The 19,836-nt window shown below is 41.3% G+C and overlaps 1 long non-coding RNA gene across 1 annotated transcript; it reads left to right on the top strand.

The window, feature by feature from the left end:
- Positions 1 to 9,232: 9,232 nt before the first annotated feature.
- Positions 9,233 to 11,814, top strand: LOC133494629 (uncharacterized). The gene is made up of 3 exons (XR_009793346.1): positions 9,233 to 9,317; positions 9,422 to 9,544; positions 10,598 to 11,814. It is a non-coding gene; the product is annotated as an uncharacterized LOC133494629 (long non-coding RNA).
- Positions 11,815 to 19,836: the final 8,022 nt, after the last annotated feature.

Genomic DNA, 19,836 nt, shown 5'->3' with positions numbered 1-19,836 from the left:
TTTCCTCCCACAACCCAAAAACATGCATTAATTGGGGACTCTAAATTGCCCTTAAGTGTGATTGTGAGTGTGGCTTTTGTCTTTCTCTATGTTCCCTGCAATTGGCTGGCAACCAGTTCAGGGTACACCCAGCCTCCTGCCCGATGACAGCTGGGATAGACTCAAGCACTCCTTGACCCTTGTGAGGATAATCAGCTAAGAAAATGGATGGTCGTATAAACAAACTGTCCTACACAGTCTTTGAGAAATTAAGGCTGCAAATCTCTGTCCCGCTGAAAAGCACTCAATTTGAAGCTTGTCGGCATCAGTTTTGTCCTCCATGCAATTGGTTGTACAAAATGAAATAGATGGAACTATAACATGTCGGAGTAGCTTTCGTGTTTCTATTTGAATATGCTAATTATGTCTGAAATCTTTCCAGGTGTTCCAAACCAAATGTAAAATAAATAAATCAATCAATAGTTTTAAAGACTACAAAATATATCAAAATATATATGCGGTACTACATTTTGAGACATACACAATAGGTGACCAAGAGCCTTACTTGACTCTGTTCTGACTTTTATTCTTTTTATTTATTTATATTTATATTTCTCGCTCTCATGCAGTACATGAGCTTTCGCCTAGCCTGGGAATCCAAATTCATTCTCAACCCCCGTTTGAAGACACAGTGCTGTTACATTTGCATCACGATACACAGAAGAAGCTTATCTGATCAGCCCACTGAAACTAAACGATTAATGACTAATGAAGTTTTACATCTTGACAAAGTGACCTTGGGGGTGGAGCCCTCAGGTCGTTTGGAAAACAAAAGGACACAAACAAAAACAAACACAAACAAATTTACACACTTGGTAATTATTAATCGTTATTCTTTCATTCATTTTCTGAGCTGCCTATCTTCACGAGGTTTCCCAGAGTGCTGAAGCTCATCCCAGCAATCATCATGCAGGAGGCAGGAGGGTGGTCCACCGTGAACTTAAGTGGATATATATATATATATATATATATATTTTTTTTTTTTCTACTGTATGGTCACTCCATACACCCTGTAATGAAATACAGCCTTGGTCTTTTATTTTTCAGCATTCTGTCATTACAGACAACATCAGCGCTTACAGTGCGTACCAAATATTGTCCTCCATCCTCAGAGTAATTCATCATTTTAAAGCCGACTGACACCACAGCTTTGCCTGATTTGAGTGCCACTGGCTGCTGCTGTCACTGTTCCTGAAACAAATGACGCTGCTCTTTTGGAATAAGATTGAAAAAAAGGTCTACCTCCAGCGAGTGTATAAGAAGGAAGCAATTACTTTCGACCATTCTGACAAATTTCTGGTTTCAAAGATCTGTCAGTGAAGTCTTTATCTTGTTTGGACATTATTTTTGAGACACGTTTAATTATTGTTAGTTTTTATTTATTTATATGTGACAACAATTCTGGCGACCCATATTCCAATTCAACCTCGCCAGGGTGTAGTTTTCATGTTCTGCATTTACAATTCAAATTTAACCCTCTGTGAATATAGAATGACGTGAACAAAATGGTCAGTATAGTGAAGGACTATGCATGATGATCAAATGATCCAAGCGATCCCTCTGTGAACACCCAAGGCATCTACTAGTACATCAGTTTAGAACACTCTGGTAGAATCCTTGGCATCAGGTAGAACAATCAGACATGAGGTACAATACTGTGACATCGGGTAGAACAGTCAACATCAGGTAGAACATTCAGCATTAGAGCAAATCCTTGGACATCATGTTCAGTAGAATACTTGGGCATGGAGTAAAACACAAAGACATCAGGTAGAAAATTGGGGAATCGTGTAGGACACTGGACTCCAAGGTAGTCATTGGACATCAGGTAGAACGCTGGACAGAAAGAAGACAAGGACATCAGGTACAAGATTGGGGACTCAGGTAGAACACTCTGACTTTTGTTCAAACACTGGACATCAAGTAAAACACTGAACTGAACTGAAATTAGAACCCTTGGTGCAAACTGTTCTCAGAACAGAGAAAATGATTTCGGTGCAAGAGATTTACAACGTCAGGTAAATGCTCGGTGCATTTGCAGAAGTAGGTCAGGGCAAAACAAAAACTTTCATCGCATTTATCTCAGTAAACAGACATGCATAGGTCCACGAAATATGGGATTCTTCTTCTAACCCAAACAGGGAAGAAGAAAAAAACACATTTGTAGCACTGGAAGCTCAAAGTGTTGACAACATGTGGATGCGCTTCTTGTAAAATCTCCTTTGTCCTTTCTCCAAAACTATTTACTACCGTTGCTCCCTGTCTGATTTGTATCACACTTTTAATCAGCTCCAGGCCTCATAGGACACGTGTGGAAATTACAGTATGCTACGTGACATATGAAAATAATTTGATTCAGCACAAATGTGTATCCACCAGACACAATTTACCATCCGAGTTGCTTAGGTGGCGGAGGTGGTTCCGCTGGCACACAATCTCGGGATAAAATAACGTTGTGTATCACACATAACCAAAACAATTTCAGATACAGCAACGACGGGGACGAGACTTGACAACACACAGATTGTATATAACAAAGTCGTTTTCAAGAAAAGGGTTCTTGTCTGACACAGGATAAAATATTTGATTCTGACCTGACCAAGATCGGCAAAAGACTAGTTTTGGATCCTGCACTAGGGATCGCAACCGGTTACAAATAACCGGTTGTAACCGGTTTTCAAAAACCAAAACCGTAATCGGACTTTCGAAATCGGTTAAAATTTCCAATAATTTCTTCCGGTTCCGGTACTCCACATTCCGCTATTTTTTCAACATCATTTCCACTTTTTCAAGTTTCGCTGCTAGAGTAAAGTTGGACTCAAAAGAACATTCAGTTAAATCAAAGAAACATCAAACATGGCATCGAGGAAACGCTCGGTATACTTTCATGCCCTTTCTGAAAGTCAGAAAGAAGAATGTTAACATTAAAACATTTTTACAAAAAAAATAACAAAAATGTAACTTACACGAGTGCGTTGTTGAAAGCCACATTCAACAAGCTTGTTTGTCAATATTGTATACAAACTACCTCATTACCGCGGAGTAAATTAACGATCGATGGTGTAGCGCCGGAGAAAAGGAAGTGTCGGACACAGGAACAAAACTTGTTTTATTGGCAGACATCAAAACACTACTCGCATAACAGGGGGAACTCTGGGAACTCGTCACTCCGGAAGAGCAACAACAAAAACAGTCCGTGCTGAACCCCGCACCCCAACTCGAGGTCCCGCGGGTGAATTATGTAAACACCACAATGGTACCAGTTTTAAAACCGGTTAATCGTTTTTTTTTGCTACAGCTGTTTGGTTAAAACCGGTTATGAAAGTAAGCGTTTTTTTTGCGATCCCTATCCTCCGCCTAATGTCAGTTTTGGAATGGCTCCTCTTGCAGAATATAAGATTTATTTACTGACATGATGTTTCACTTCAGGTGATTTCCAAACAGAAGTCACTTTAACAGTGTTGCTTTTAGTAATTAAATCCAGCAAGACATCTGCGCTGAACAACAGCATGCTGCTGTTGCACACTTTAAATAACATTTTGAATGTTTCCATTTTTCCATCAGCCCTCCTTCGAAAGCAACTTGTTGGCATTGATTAGCCAAAGAAGTGCCGTCAGGAGAGAAATTGTCGAGTTTCAACTTGTTTCTTGCTGTTACCTCAGATCTGTGCCCTGAGTACGACGCCATCCGTCATTTCAGACAGTGACTCGATCTTTTGATGCAGCGCTCCTGTCTGTCATATCACAGCCAGACAGTAAATGGCGAGGTGCTTTTCATGCTAAAGCATTAGCCTTGTCCTTTATGTCAAGTTTTGCCATTTGTTCACGGTGTTTTTAGGTGTCCTCAGCAGCCACGTGCCTGCCCTTCATTCTCCGTCAGATGGCCCGACGGAGATTGTCTCGAGGTGGCACGTGGGTTCATGCTTGGGAGTTCAAGCGTGCGTGGGTGTCAGTGATATAAATGAATTGAAGAAATGAAGAATGCAGCAGTGAGCCAGCTGACTGCAGGTCAGGGTGAAAGATTTGATGAATGTGTTCCTCGAGCACAATGGCCTTCTTGCTCAGTGAGAGGTCACAGGGCCAGTGTGACCTCATGTCACCACTCAGCGACTCTTAGACTGAACTATCTGGAACAAAGTGAAGAAATGAGCCGTTTAATACATCACCAACCTTACTTTGAAGGGGAATAATTACAGTTGTATGCTTGTTCAAATTCACCCAATCCCTTTCAAATTGACTATTATAGAGCAGCACATCTTTTGGCTCTAGGGGCTTTTCGGGGGTCTGTTAAAATCCATCTTTGATTCCAGGATTTAATCATCAGATTTCTGAATGTTCCCCCCTTGTCAACATTGTCATAGCAACGTTATTAAAAAGAACCTGCAGAAAATTAGCAATTAGGTCATATCCTTTAAGGCCAAGAGAAGAAACTGAAATAATGGAGATTTTCAATATCATGGTCCACAGAACACAGCAGTCGGTGCAGGTTTCAGAATAAATTACTATTCAAGCTCTTGTTAATGTATATTTATTCCTCTGCACTGCAGGCCAAGCTAAAAAAAAAACAAAAAAAACTCCAGTCGTCAATGTAGCGGTACGTATATTGTCACACAACTAAAAATGTTCTGCTCTACATTTTGTGGAGTCATGTCTCACACTTTGGCAAAGTGCTTTTGTGATTTGATTTTTGCTCATTTGCTAATATTTCAGATGTTTAATCAACAGCACATTCAATTTTAAAAGAGCACATTCATCCATAATCATGTCACTCACAGCTTGTCATTCTGTCATGTTATGAAGGTGTGAAACCAAACAAGAAATGGGAGGATGGAACATCATTAGCTCTGAATTATTTGCTGTCGCCTTGACGATGTTATTTGTCAGGGTGTTGCACAAGAGCCGTGCATCATTATTCCTCATCTCGTATTTGCTGCCATCAGTAATGAATTCATGTGGCAGTCGACGATGGCGAATAGAGTCACGAGATATAAGCCGGCACGTGATAAATATTGATTGATTGACACATTTTAACCTGCACCAAGATTAAAAAGATCTTTATGATGTGGTCACTGTGAGCGATCAAGTGCTTCAACTTGACCTCAACTCTTACACATTTTCAAGTGACAATGTTCCTGGATTACCTGTCAAATTTTTTAAATTACATTTCTTTTTTAAATCAATACAATTATAATGGCCATGAATTAAAATTTTTACGATTCGTGCTCGGGCCCAGATGCGATCCCATTTGTATGGCGGCTGGCACCTAAGTCTCACTGAAACTTAAAACCCAGAAATATATTTTTTGTGGTCGTGAAAGCTCATGCATTTTTGCATTTTCCCTGAGTTACTCATCGGCTGAGTCATAACGCAAGGAGTCTGAAAAGGCGACACCACAGCTGGAGAGCAGGTCAAGCTCCCAAAGAGAGGTTTCCAAATGATGCTGCAGTCAATAACCTCACAAATCTTTGGTCTCTACACAACAAAATGGAGGAGGTTTATCTTCTTACAAAGAGAAGTAAAGACTTTGGTCCACCTGTGCTTCATTGAAACATGGCTACAAAGTGAAACCATCCCTGATGGGCCCGTAATTCTCCAACTACACAGAGCGGACCGTATCACAAACTTATCGGGGAAAACCAAAGGTGATGGAATATGCTTTTATATTAACAAAAAATGGTTTACTGAGGCGGCACGATGGATCAGGTGGTAAAAGCGTTGGCCTCACAGTTCTAAGGACCTGGGTTTGATCCCGACCCCGCCTTTGCTGAGTTTGCATGTTGTCCCTGTGTGTTTCCTCCGGGCACTCCGGTTTCCTCCCACATCCCAAAAATATGCAACATTAATTGGACACTAAATTGCCCCTAGGTGTGATTGTGAGTGCGAATGGTTGTTCATCTGTATGTGCCCTGCGATTGGCTGGCAACCAGTTCAGGATGCACCCTTCCTCCTGCCTGTTGACAGCTGGGATAGGCTCCAGCCCTGCCCACGATATTCGTGAGGATAAGTGGGAAAAGAAAATGGATGGATGGATGGTTTACTGATGTGTGTGGACCAACAGAGGCGAACTTCAGCAACTGCGCCAGGCTAAAGAGGATCCTTATTGAAGTGAGGACAAAACCATGAACCATCACGCTGGAAATCAGCTAACAAGAGAACTTAATATCGCAAAAAAGACACAATGGAGAAAAAGATGGGAGAAAAATTTAGAGCTTATGATTCGGTCTGGCGAGGATTACAATCACCAATGACTGTCTGACGACTTGAACATCTTGTACTGCACTTTCACACTCTGTACCCACCCCAGCAGCACCTCCATCCACCATCGCACCTCTGACCTCAGTGTTGAACAACCACAAACAGGATGTGAGTCATCTTGAAATAACAAAAGATCAACATAGCGGCAGACCCAGACCTCGTGTTGCCATCTCGCCGCAAAGTCCAGCAGACGATGGGCTTTCAGTACCTTCGGAGGAAGCACAGCCTGCCAAACTCCTTGTGGGATTTTGAGATCCTTGGCAGATTCTGATTCTTGGCTGTTATCTGCAACGTTGCTACGATTTGTGGAAACCAGCAGCCGACCGTCGGCAACTCATGCAAACTGCTTACTTAACCGTGCACACTGCGTGACATATGGTGCATCATTCAATGTGCAATGGGGTTGATATTTCCTCTTTGATCAAAATGAATCTTTTGAGTGTGATTCTAATCAATGTTTATTGTTGGGATCGTATCATTCTGAGAGATATTTTCAATACGTAATGATGTGTAAGACACATCTCAATTCAGATCAACAACATTTCCAATTCTATCCACGATTCAATATAAACTGTACCATATATCAATATACAGTACCATACTGTATCTTCTGTATGTATCGTACATAACCGCTTGTGTATTCAGTTTGCACAATAAATATTGGTAAACCATGAAAATGTGTTGTGTTGTGCTGAACATACCTTAGCATTCGTTTTTTGTACAATATGTAAACCTTGATATGGGAGGAATGTATTAAAGCCCTTCAACAAAGATGAAAATTATTTTCCCAACCTTTAAAGAGATGCCTTTGCAAGGACAGCAAGCCATTTTATAAATGTGACTTGCGTGAACATGTGATTACAGAAGTGGATGGTGTTAATTAAAGGTGCACATTATGCATCTGTAGCCTGGAATGAAACGTGGTATTTCAACCGCATATCAGTATTACTTGGAAAATCAACTTCAAACGGGAGGTCACTCGATGCACAAGGGGATGGATGGCGTTTCCCAGGTGAAAGGAAAGAAGAAGATGGCACATAATGCACGCGCCGGAGTTAAGAAGCATTTTTAGCCGCCCCTGAAAAACTTGACATGGGATCATGCAACCGTATACGTCATCAGTCATAAAATTCAAAAGAAAATGTATACAAAAAAAGATAGTAACGCTGTGATATACTCCCCAAATGTATTAATATATGAAAGGAATAATCATGCATTACATTTGATGTACACAGGCTTTACCTTGTTGAGCTTTTTCAGGATAAAGTGTTGAGTTTTTCTCTATGACACCAAAATTGGACTCTCGCATGTGCTTTGCGATATTTCCTTCATCCAAATTACTCCTTTACACTCAGCATGCATACTAATTCTGTGTGCATGGTTATCAGCCGCATCCCCAGAAGAATCCTGTCAGTCTGTGCTGGGAGGCGATTCGCTGCCAGGCGCCACAATGTACACAAAGCATTCTTGCATTGTATCAAATGCTTCCACACAGATCCCCGATTCAAATATACTACTCTTACCATTATAGTCCTGATGCATTATTTATTAGCTACAAATTTATGAGTATACAAATGTACCCAAGCACAGTAAGATAAATTGGCCCTTTCCTTCCCTTGATGACAGTAAGGATTCCATGAGCGACTGTTACGACCTTTTATTGCCAATACAACAACCCCAAATTGATTGTGGGACCCTGCACAAGGTTGGAAATCATCCAAAGAATCAGATTCAAGACAGCCTCACTGCTCAACTTTCGCGCTGTGACGTGAATGTTGGAATGTATCGGAGGAATTGTATTATTTATGCAAATCATATAATCTGATAACACCCGATTTTTTTTATTTTTATTTTTTTTGCTGTTGCTCCAATTTACATTTGGTGATATAGATTAGAAGAAAGGTAAATCCTGATTACATTTCTCAGTTACTATTCCTTGTGTACGGTTGTGATTATAACAGGCTTGAGGTCATCTCGTATTCATGCACAGGATACAAAATGGAGTGAATACAGTGAAGCCCACTGAAGATGCACAGCAATAAACAGTCAAGTGAACACCTCAAACTGGAGTTGTTAAGGTTTGATAGGTTAAATGCATGGGCAGAAAATGCTTCTATGGACTTTTCTTTCAGCTTCATTTGTATTCATCTAACAGGAGCAAAGTCATCCTTAGAATACAATTAAGCATATCATCCATTTAACGATCTCTTAAGACTGTTAGTTTTGGGTTTATTTTTACACAATGTGCTGTGAAACCACTCTGCATTTTACCCACTTTGTTCACTTAAAGAGATGGATTCTGGGAACACAACAAGAGTCTCTCCCTTTCTCTCTCTCGCTCTCTGTCTCTCTCACTCACTCTCTGTCTTTTTCTCCCTCCCTCCCTCCATCCAAAAACCTGGGACTGGACTGTTTCCGGAGGTCAGCAATCTGATTGGCAAGCTCTCATTTAGGTAGATAAGGAAGAATAAAAATGTCTCGACTGTTTGTTGCATGATACCACAACTGAAACTTGCATAGGTGTCCCTCGAGTTTGTCCGAGACTCTCCCTTGAGACGTTCATTCCTCGTATAGCCACCGAAAAGTGCATGCATACAAGATGTAACCCGGTTAAAAATTGCTCCAGTTAAAAGTTCAAATAAATGGAAGAGCAATTAGGTTATAGGTTTTCTTTATAACAGGTGGTGGAATATCTGTTAATGTGTGTGTGCTGATTTTATTTTCTTTTGGAGGGATTTGTATTAAAATGTGCTATTAATTTATGGGGGGAAATAATACTTTGGTCTGTCAATTGATTATGGTAACTGTCATGCCCCTGGCTTTCTGCCCAGGCTGGGCGTGGCCAGCCAATTAGTCAGTGCACACTTGCACCTTGTCCCGGCTGATACCTCCCAGTATATATAGGACCCGGGGGACGACTTGTCCGCCGCCAGATCGTTGTCCTTGATGCCTCGTTCCCGCACTCCCGTTTGCCTGACTTCTTCTCTCTGTGTACCGACCCACGCCTGTCCACTGACCACCCTTGTAAGCCTGCCGCATTGTTACTTCTGCTTGTTTGGACTGTCTGCCTGATCCCTGACCTTGGACCGAATAAAGGTTTCCTCTGTACTGTCTGCTTGTCTCTGGAGTCGTGCATTTGGGTCCACCCTCGAGCCCCGTTCATGACAGTACCCTGTGTTTAAGAAGAACAGAAAGTGACGTGCTGGGAAAGTTCGAGAAGGAGAGAGAGACAGAAGTGCGAGGGACTTGAGGTTGGTGGAAGGAAAGAGAAAAGATAATGTCGGACATTTATCAAAATTGATCGTGTTCGACAAGGACTGTTGAAAAGTCAATTGTGATAGTATGATGTTTGAGTGGACTACTTGGTTGTTTCGATAAGGATAACTTTAACTCATAAGGGATAATAGTTTATCAGAGACCTTTTGAGAGGGAATAGGTGCACAAGTACAAAGTAAAGTCTTAATAGAAGTTTAGAGTAATTACCATTAAGTTAATTGATTAGCTCTGGTTAGGCACCTCTCATCAAAGTATTAAACACTAGAGCGGCGCTACATGTACATCAGTGGCTTCTGAAGAAATGCGTCTATCAGTAAGTATACATAAGTCATTGATGTCCAGAGTTAAGAGGCTTCTTTTTTTTTTTCCCCCTGATCAACACAATGAGCTATTTACACAAGGTTTGCGTATTAAAGCTATGATTCACAGCCTTCACTTTTGCTGTAGCAGACCAGAAATGCAACACATTACCTCTTGTAGATCTGATGTGTAGTGTAGAAACTGTACTTTTGATATAGTGTAGATAGTATAGTCAATGTAGTTAGTGTTACTCGTAAAAAGTCCAGCTTGTACAAGTCAGGGGTTTTCATGGGTTTTTTTGCTTCATGACTGTTCCATTGTTGGGGGAGGTTGTAAATGATTGTGCTGGTCCTAGCATTTGTTTTTTAGCAAAATCTTCTTTTTTTTTTTTTTTTTTTTTTTTTTTGTCTTTTAATTAAGCCAGCATTTTATGTCCCACTCGTGCACCACGTGATGACAACTCAGGCAAGTTCTTGCTGAGGAGAATCTACAAAGCTAGAAGATGAATGGGAGGAGCTTCAGTTTTTTCCAGATGTCGATCCTGCTGTTAGATTCCGCTCTCGAGATAGTTACTTTTAAACCTTCACCATAACCTAGTTATATATATTTTGGGGGGTGTTGTTCTGTTAGTTGATAAACCTAGGACAGTGAAACCAAAGTCTGACCAGGCGTCATTACTTAAAAAAAAAAAAAAAAAAAGTAACTTCTTATTTTTTTTTTTTTTTTAGCCGACAAGTGGTCTAATTTCACACCAACTTTCATCTTGATCTGATCCAGATCGCAGGAAATTCAAAACAAAGTCTTATTTCACATGTGACAAAACGTTTAAGGCATCCAGCTGAACTGTGAACGACTCCATTCCACTCACACCCCTGAAAACATCGAGGCTGTGGGGAGTGAGTCGGCGAGCAATTAACTGAGCGCAGTAAGCAGCCCCGATTGGTTTCAAGTGTGCAGCGGCCCTGGAGCGAAGGCATTCAAATGAGCCGAGCCAGCGCGATGGAAGAATTTAGACAAGATGCGGCTTCAGAAACAACGCCGCACAAAGGAGGACAAACATGAAAGCACTGAAGATAATAGGGCTAAAAGAGGACAAGAGGAATGAGAGAAAGATGACAGAAGAGGACAAGATGGCGGAGATTTGAAGTTACAATGACCAACTGGTGAGGATGTTCGGCTCAAATTTTAGCATTGGGAACCGTCCACGCAGGAACAACTGGAATATTCATTTGATGCAGGTTTTGTTTCCTCTGCCAGGGATATCAAAAGTCTACAGTGTAGACACGAGGAATAGACTCAGCACAACAGGAAATGTGACATGATAGAACAGGAAAAGTGAGAGCGGTAAAGAAACAAAGACTGAAAGAAAGCGGGGAACTAAATAAAATTAGACTGACAAGACAACGAGGCACACCTGGAAGAGACACAAGTGGCTGGAGGGATCCCACTGGAAGATGCATGGAAAGAAGGCATTAAAGAAACAGGCGGAGACGAAGGACTAACGAGAAGGCAAGGAATAAAATAAGTGCACATGAGGATATGACAAAACAGGAAGCAAAATTTGATGTGATTTCTAAAAAGTTTTGAAAGAAGTGGTCTACAGAGAGCTTCCAAGGTGTTCAAAGTATATTCAAAGTATCAGTAAGAAGAGTACAGTATATACTGTAACTTGAAACAAAGCAAAAAAAAAATCAGAAAATCCTGAAAGCCTGGCTGAACCACTAAATGGTGTTGTCTGGTTAGAGCTTTCGCTTTACAGTTCTGAGAACCGGGGTTGAAATCCCGGCCCAGTCTGTGTGGAGTTTACATGTTTTCCCCGTGTCTGTGTGGGTTTTCTCTGGGCACTCCAGTTTCCTCCCACATCCCAAAAACATGAAATATTAATTGGACATTCTAATTTGCCCCGAGGTGTGATTGTGAGTGTGGCTTTTGTCTATGTGCCCTGCGATTGGCTGGCAACTAGTTCAGGGTGTCTCTCCCCCCCCCCCCCCCCCCCCTGCCCGTTGACAACTGGGATAGGCTTCAACACTCCCCATGACCCTTGTGAGGAAAAGCAGCTAAAAATATGGAGATGTGTGTATATATATATATATATATATATATATATATATATATATATATATACTGTAGTATATCCCCGCTTCACAAAGCTAAAATGTTAGAAATGAAAGCATGGAATTCAGTGCTTTCAGATTGCTAAACTGTCAGTCATTATGTCCTGTAAAATAGCTAATTCTAGAATAACTATACCTAAAGATCTATGAATAGATGTGTTTTGGTAAATGTAAATTCTCAATATTGCCCCTTTAAGTGTTGGTGAGGCCTTGAATGGTATACAGCATTCAGTAATAAATGGAAAATGTCCACTTAAAAATAAAAAATAAATCACTAAAAAGCCAGACAATGAGGAGGCTATAAATGACGACAGACTGAGCTGAATCGTGCTTCTCTGTGCTTTATTGAGCTATTCACTGGATAAAATCTCGTGATTCTCATGACAGATGGTTCTATGGCTCTTCCATGCTTCTGACTTACCAGAAATAATATTGTTGATACTGTCATTTCAAACCATACACCGCATGCTTTTCGCGTGCGAATCTCCGTTAAATTCAACCAGCACTTAGTGGGATTAAATGGATCCTTTGGTGGAAGGGATTGTCAAGACAATAGGTGGTTCTTGCTTTTCAAAGTGGACTTGTGATTAGTGTTTAATGATTTTAAGCAGTTGCACACTAATTGCAACTCCTTTAAATGCTTGCTCACTCAATAAAAAAATAAAACCAGTTTGTCCTCATTTCACCAAACATTTGAAAGACCATGGTGTCGTGGTGACGCCTTAATTAGGGGGTGCTGTTTTCTTGAAACACTTTTTCTTGTGTCACTGCCAATAAACCAATTTGCTGTTTAACTTCCCTTGTCCGGGGCCTTCCTATCCCGACTAAATAGATTTATGTTTAAACATTGTATTTTCTTTTTTGTCATAAAAACCCAGGCAGGCACACTTAGAATAGTATTTTTATCCATCCATCCAATCCCTTTATTTTCTGAGCCACTGATCCTCGCAAGCGTAACGGGAGTGCTGGACCCAATCCCAGCTGTCTTTAGGCAGGAGGCGAGGTACACCCTGAATGTCGCAAGCCAATCGCAGGGCACAAAGAGAAAAATAGTCGCACTCACAATCACACCTAGGGGTAATTTAGAGTGCCCAATTAGTGTTGCATGTTTTTTGGAATTGGGAGGAAACTGGAGTGCCTGGAGAAAACACACAGGGACAACATGCAAACTCAGCACAAGTGTGGTCATGATTTGAACCCTGGTCCTCAGAACTGTGAGGAGAACGTAGATGCAAACATGAATTATTCACACTTGTATTGATGAACTCCGTTTTTATCCTTGAGAGCACTAACAGAAATTTTTGATGCATCGTTTTCCCCTGGACTTTATGAGCAAAGGGCAGCCTCGGATGTTTCTACAAAGGAGCACACTGACCAATTAGAAAATTACATGGGGAAAAAAAAATATAAAAAAAACGGAGGAAAACCACGTAGATTCCGAGAATCATGAGTCAGAGATTACTTAACATGTTCATTGCTTGGTCATTTTTTTCGACCCCATCCAGTTCTATGAAGATTTTCTATATATTTTCCTCCCTCGCTAAAGTCTTTGAACACAGCCTTGAGGGGATTTCTTCTAGTAGCAAGTGGGCAAGTGAAAATCACTCATCCTTTTTCAGGGGCAAGGGGCGGAGAAGATGAAAGTAGGAGATATTGGTGATGGGCTGAGAAATTACGAGACATTCAGATGCTCCTGTCCTTTATAGTTAGTTTTGCTTTAGAGAATTTAAATGTATAAACTACAGCAGCATGAAGCTAAGAGGTTCAAATGCAGATGACAAAATGTGTTTATTCTGGCATAATTCCAACAAATAACAGTTGCTGTGGCAATTAACCTTTCTATGCAACTTCATCTGCAGGGCATAAAGTTTCTGACTTAATGCGTTCTGCCGTGAATAATCACTCAATAAGAACAAAGATCGAGGCCGGGGTAACATTTGAAACAGTAGTTTATTACCCTTTCGCTCCTGTTCGCACTACGTTACGCAAATAAGATGAAGACGCTCGGATGACGACGACGTGTAAAAACTTGTTTGACTAAACTTAATCTTGACACAACGCCGTTGCAGCTGTTAACTCTGTTAACTGCTCCGTGAACATCTAAAAGCAAAACAAACTAATGGACCCACTTGCCAGATGGAATTGCAATTGAAACCTTTACAATGAAAACGGGAAAGCAACAGTACATTTTTACGATGATAACGATATATCATTTCTAAACCTTTAAAACCCAGACAAGATTTAAATGACTTCTTTGGCCACATTGTTAAAATCTTATTAGGGATGTCCCTGTGAGGTGTATTGTGAATCGGTGGCTAGACTGCTGTGGAGAAAATTTTGCTGCAAGTCGCTTGGGGTATGTCTCTATCAGTTTTGGACACCGAGAGACTGAAATTCTTGCCCATTCTTCCTTGCAAAACAACTCGGACTCAGTGAGTTTGGATGGAGAGCGTTTGTGAACTGGACTTTGACTTGGCCATTCTAACACCTGGATAAATTTCTTTGTGAACCATTCCATTGTAGATTTGGCTTCATGTTTTGGATCATTGTCCTGTTGGAAGATACATCTCCATCCCACTCTCAGGTCTTTTGCAGACTCCAACAGATTTTCTTCCAGAATGGTCCTGCATTTGGCTCCATTCATCTTCCTATCAATTTGAACCATCTTCCCTGTCCCTGCTGAAGAAAAGCAGGCCCAAACCATGAGGTTGCCACCACCATGTTTGACAGTGGGGATGGTGTGTTCAGGGTGATGAGCTATGTTGCTTTTACGCCAAACATATCGTTTTGCATTGTGGCCAAAAAGTTCCATTTTGGTTTCATCTAACCAGAGCACCTTCTTCCACATGCTTGGTTTGTCTCCCAGGTGGCTTGTGGCAAACTTTAAACGAGACATTTTATGGATGTCTTCGAGAAATGGCTTTCTTCTTGCCACCCTTCCATAAAGCCCAGATTTGTACAGTGTACAACTGATTGTTGACCTATGGACAGACTCTCCCACCTCAGCTGTAGATCTCTGCAGTTCATCCAAAGTGATCATTGGGCCTCTTGGCTGCATCTCTGATTAGTCTTCTCCTTGTTCGAGGTGAACATTTAGAGGGATGGCCGGGTCTTGGTAGATTTGCAGTGGTCTGATACACCTTCCATTTCAATATGAAATCAAATTGAGATGTTTAAAGCTTGGGAAATCTTTTTGTATCCAAATCCGGCTTTAAATTTCTCCACAACAGTATCTCGGACCTGCATGGTCTGTTGCCTGGTCTTCATGATGCTCTCTGCACTTTAAACAGAACCCCGAGACTACACAGAGCAGGTGCATTTATACGGAGTCTTGATTACACACCGGTGGATTCTATTTATCATCATCAGTCAACATTGCATCATTCAGAGATCCTCACTGAACTTCTGGACTGACTTTGCTGCACTGAAAGTAAAGAGGCCGAATAATATTGCACGCCCCACTTTTCATTTTTTTATTTGTTAAAAATAACAATTATCCAATAAATTTCGTTCCACTTCACGATTGCGCCCCACTAGTTGATTCTTGACAAAAAATGAAAATTTCATATCTGTGAAATGTGGCAAAAGGTTGAAAAGTTCAAGGGAGCCGAATACTTTTACAAGGCACTGTATGTTGTCAATACCATAAATGATGTTTATATGCTCCAGTAGTTGTCACTGGATACCACTAATGGACATTTTTAACTTGGTGAGATCTTCAAATGATGGTTGCATGTTTCTATCAGTAAAATGTGCAATCATGATAAGTATTGTTCATATAATAAAACGTGACTGAAGGAACGTATTATTCATTCAAAGTACAGAGTACAGTAAGATGACCTTAACGTACCAAACACAAACAGAATAATGCAAGTAATGTGTACTGCCAGTTCTGGGACATTTACAAGAGGGGTGGGGAGGAAAAGCCCCCCCACCAATCACAGAACAGAGCTTACCTCGTTCTGCCTGATATCCTCCTCTGTGACACCTTCTCCCACAGGGTATTATGACATCCAGAGGACGCGTCCAAGCAACTCTTATCAGCCCTCGTGACACACACACACACACACACACACACACACACACCACACACACACACACACACACACACACAAAGAGAATGAACCATGATCGCATCCAAACTTTGGGACAGTTTTGCAATGAGAAAGTTACGGGTGAATTATTCGACGCAATACCTTCTCCTGAATGAATGATTCACTGGTTTAAAAGCAGTGGGATACTTGTTGGTACCACGAATGATTTTGTGCCTGAAGGAATGAAAACGTCGGCACTGGTAATCCAAACACTCATCCAAATTCAATTCATTTGGCAATCGACCCATAGAACGAGTCATGAGAGGAAGATAAGGCCTTGATGTAGCAGTGGCAACGCGACTTAGGAGGCTGAGCGGCTGTCTCGCAATTAAAAGATTGCTGGTTTGATACTCCGGAGACTTCAAGTGTCAAAGTGTCTTGGAGCCACATAGTGAAGCCCCTAATTGCTTCCCATGCTGTGTCATTAGTGTGTGAATGAGCTGCAGTTAGTGTGATCATCATCATCAGTGTGTGCACGCTTTTGTGAAAAGGCCTCACCGATGGTGTAGAATTCAAATCACCGCCAATACATCCAGCCGACAATATCAACTGCAAATTGAGCGGCACGGTAAATGCAATTTTAGCTTTATGCAATATGCATATGGAATATGCAGATGTGGCTGAAGTAGTCAATGTTGGCAAAGAATAGTGGATATGCCACCAGGATTATTGGTCAAATCGCCAGATGTCAAATTCAGGCTCAGTGAGTGGAGAACGTATTTCTGGGAGACATTTTCTTTTCTGGTTCTTTGCGTTTGACTATCCTCTTCCATTACTGCAGAAGCAGCACATCTAGTAAAAGTTGCAGAGTATCTCAAGGTCCACCCAACACTCATGCACCCACTTGGAGGTTATCAGGCTCCAAGTTCACGGTTTGGACCTTTTCCTGGTTCAGGAATATACAGTACAGCTGTGTCAAACTGTAAAGGTCAAAGGTTGAGGTTACAAAGACCCACTCCCTTCGCCATATGGGCCCCGACAACTCCAACAAAACAGATGTGCCCAGTCACTTGAGACGCAGATCTCAACCAATTTTATTTTAAATGGTGCAGATTCAAATCTGAAAATTAAAATGCTGGGATTCATCAATATGTTCATAATTAGAGCAACTTCTACTAAAACCATTTGTGATTATTTGCGGTTTGAATTTGCATATAAGCTCAATATTTAGCTCTACCTGAAACATTAAGATTTAACATTTTTATTTAAGTATGTATTGAACGTAGGTATACCTTACATTTAGGAGTAACATTGAATATTTGAAATTAATAGTGTAAGTTGAAAAATATTGTTGTAAATGTGCAAAAAATGTCATGATGTGTGTTTTGTTGACTTTGTTTGAATTAGATTTACCGTAATTTCTGGCCTATAAACCACAACCTTTTTCACACGCTTTCAACTCTACGGCTTACGTGGTGATGTGGCTAATTTGTGCATTTTTTTCTAATGGTCGCAAGGGGGCACTCGAGCGGAAAAAGGCAAGAGTGAGACCAGTGGAATATATGTGCTGAGAAAGTGACTTTTACCAGTATGTTTTTTTATTTTTTTAACCAGCCCTGTTCGGACTGCGCTAGCATTAGCGCTGTGCTAGCGTGTTGCTGCTCTGTTACTGCCGTGTCTCACGGATTTTTACCCGAATGTTTTTTTTAACCGGCCCTGCTAGTGTGGCGCTAGCTTTTTTCTGCCATGTCTCACTGATTTAGGTATGTTTTTTTTTTTTTTTAAACCAGCTCTGTTAGTGCTGTGCTACTGTGTTGCCGTGGCTGTTTTTATTTTTACCAGTATGTTTTGGATTTTTTTAACCAGCCCTGTTCGTGCTACTGTGTTCCTGCTATGTTCAGCTAAGCCAAGGCATTAAAACTTTGAAAACTCTGTGTACTGTCTTTCTTTGTAAATATCTCGTGCTTCAATGTAGGTTTGGGGGCACTCGTGGCTTTTACACAGGTGCATCTTATGTATGTACCAAATGGTATTTCCTTTACAAATGTACTGGGTGAGGCATGTAATCCGTGTGCTCTGGAGGCCAGAAATCACAGTAGTTTAGTTTTGTTTCATGTTTATCTTTTCTGCTCATTAGATTTTCGTCCCCTTCTGTTCTCTTCAGCCGTGTTCCTTGAGTCAACCAATCAGCTCCCTCTAGTCACTTGCGTCTTTTCCAGGTGTCCCTCCTTTGTCTTTTCAGTTTTGCTTGAATTTAGCTCCCCTGCCTCGCTTTTCCTGCCTCCCTTCATTTCAGTGCAGCTTTTGCCACCATCACCATGATTCCTTGACTAGAAGTAACTCAAAACATGATTTTCAAATAGTGAAGTCACATATAACAAAATAATTTTCACCATCAGTCGCTTTACAAATCGCATAAATTATGTGTGTCAGTACTGCGCGAACAGAGCATAGGGTCATCAAAAATATGTCTGGCTAATAAAAATTGTATTTCTTACCTTTGAAATGTGTAAATGTGGAATCTGTCCCAACTCTCCACATTCTGCCTTGTGTAGAGATTATGCTGAACATAATTTATGCTGTCGGTTCTGCACTCACCTGCATGTACACAACAGCTACTTTGCTCATGCTGCCACGCGTACTCTGGTTGTTGTGTTAATGTGTGTCCAGCAGCTGGGGGTAGCAGATGTTACGTGGTGTCCCAGGGGTAGCAAAGGGCCGATGCGCCGTTCCGTCTTGTCCCAGTTGCTTACACAGATGGGCTGGCTTTGGATGTGGAGCAGACAGCCTTGGTACTGTCAAGGCCAGCCAGCAAACCCTATCCATGCTGATGATAATTAATACTGAAAGAAGTGCAGTACTGTACTGCAACACTTACTATCATTAGAATGGCAAGACTGCACTGTTACCGGTGTTGGATAAATGATAAACAAATAATTAGATGTGGTGGCTAGTTACTTTTCACCAAAGAAGAATTTCATTAGTGCCAGAATTAATTTTTTAAAAGTATAGTCAATTACCAGGGAAAGTAAATGTCTCTCAATCCATCCAATATCTGAGCCACTTATCCACTTGAGATTGCTGGAGCCTACCTCAGCTATCTTCACGCAGGAGGTGGGGTACACCCTAAACTGGCTTTAAGGGCACATAGAAACAAACAACCATCCGCACTCAGAATCACACTTAAGAGCAATTTAGAGTCTCCAATTAATGGATGTTTTTGGGATGTGGGAGAAAACCGGAGTGGCCGGAGAAAACCCACACAGCCACGGGAAGAACATGGAAACCCCTACCTGGGCAGGACTGAGATTTGAATCCCGGTCCTCAGAACGGTGAGGAAGTCACCAGTCATTCACCGTGCCACGGAAAGTAAATAGCCACTATAAAAAAATAAAAAAAAACATTTAGCACATAAAAAACAAGTGTGCCACTGCTGTGGTGAATGCTGACATACAATAATGGCATGGTGTGAATGATGCAGTCCTCAAACAGCACAGTGTGTTGAAATGCAGTTGTCCATGAAAGGTGAGAAGCTCAGCGGACAAAAGACAGATCTTTGGGGTTCGCCAGTGCTGATCGTCTGTATGGATGAGGTTGTGTTCCACAGCCTCACCTCTTGTGTCCTGTAAATCCTCTGGCAGAAAGGAGTTCAGGGATGATGGTGTTGAACGCAGAGCTGAAGTCCACGAACAGGATCCCCATGTGGGCCCCCGCGCCAGCGAGCTGTTCCAGGAGGATGTCCAGTCCCATGTTGACAGCATTATCCACAGTCTGTTTGCTTGATAGCCAAACTACATGGGGTCCAACAGCAGTCCTCTG

Source organism: Syngnathoides biaculeatus, chromosome 2 (assembly GCF_019802595.1).
Source record: "Syngnathoides biaculeatus isolate LvHL_M chromosome 2, ASM1980259v1, whole genome shotgun sequence".
NCBI classification, from domain to species: domain Eukaryota; kingdom Metazoa; phylum Chordata; class Actinopteri; order Syngnathiformes; family Syngnathidae; genus Syngnathoides; species Syngnathoides biaculeatus.
This window is presented reverse-complemented; position numbering and strand designations above follow the sequence as displayed.